Source organism: Anoplopoma fimbria, unplaced genomic scaffold (assembly GCF_027596085.1).
Source record: "Anoplopoma fimbria isolate UVic2021 breed Golden Eagle Sablefish unplaced genomic scaffold, Afim_UVic_2022 Un_contig_4636_pilon_pilon, whole genome shotgun sequence".
Taxonomy (NCBI): domain Eukaryota; kingdom Metazoa; phylum Chordata; class Actinopteri; order Perciformes; family Anoplopomatidae; genus Anoplopoma; species Anoplopoma fimbria.
In genome coordinates this window covers 1-516 of record NW_026548459.1, presented here as the reverse complement: position 1 = coordinate 516, position 516 = coordinate 1, and the positions used below count along the sequence as shown (strand labels likewise).

The following is a 516-nucleotide window of genomic DNA, read 5'->3' as shown; positions in this document are numbered from 1 at the left end:
CGGTACTTACTTTGGTTTCTCTTCATAACGCACAAGTCTTTCGCCTTTTACTAAAGACTTCCGTGGAGAGGAACACCAATGAGTTGAACCTATTTTTGGCAGGCTTTGCCATTCGGCTGAGCCTTGTGTACTTGTCAAAAGAATAGAAGCTGATTTTAACAAGACAAGTGTGCTTGACCTTGTAGGGCCTGTGCGGTTGTGCTAAGCAGCATCCCCGCAATGCCCAATTGAAAGTACTGCACCATGACAAGCGACACGTGTGCCACGAGGTTGACACGGGCAGCAAACAGTTGGGGATCATCGCTTCGGCCTTTTGGCTAAGATCAAGTGTAGTATCTGTTCTTATCAGTTTAATATCTGATATGTCCTCTATATGAGGATAACTTATTAAGCAGATTTTTAGCACTGGGAGATGAAAAAGGGGCTTGCTCCGTTCACTCCACGCATTGACCTGGTATTGCAGCATCGCCAGGAACGGTGCACCCTTCGAATGACTTGTGAACAACAAAACATCAA

At 45.5% G+C, this 516-nt stretch overlaps 2 non-coding genes across 2 annotated transcripts; both read left to right on the top strand.

The window, feature by feature from the left end:
• The first annotated feature begins 6 nt into the window (after positions 1-6).
• Positions 7-121, top strand: LOC129114513 (U5 spliceosomal RNA). The gene has a single exon (XR_008532516.1). It is a non-coding gene; the product is annotated as a U5 spliceosomal RNA (small nuclear RNA).
• Positions 122-299: 178 nt separating this feature from the next.
• On the top strand, positions 300-488 carry LOC129114512 (U2 spliceosomal RNA). The gene has a single exon (XR_008532515.1). It is a non-coding gene; the product is annotated as a U2 spliceosomal RNA (small nuclear RNA).
• The last annotated feature ends 28 nt before the right edge of the window (positions 489-516 follow it).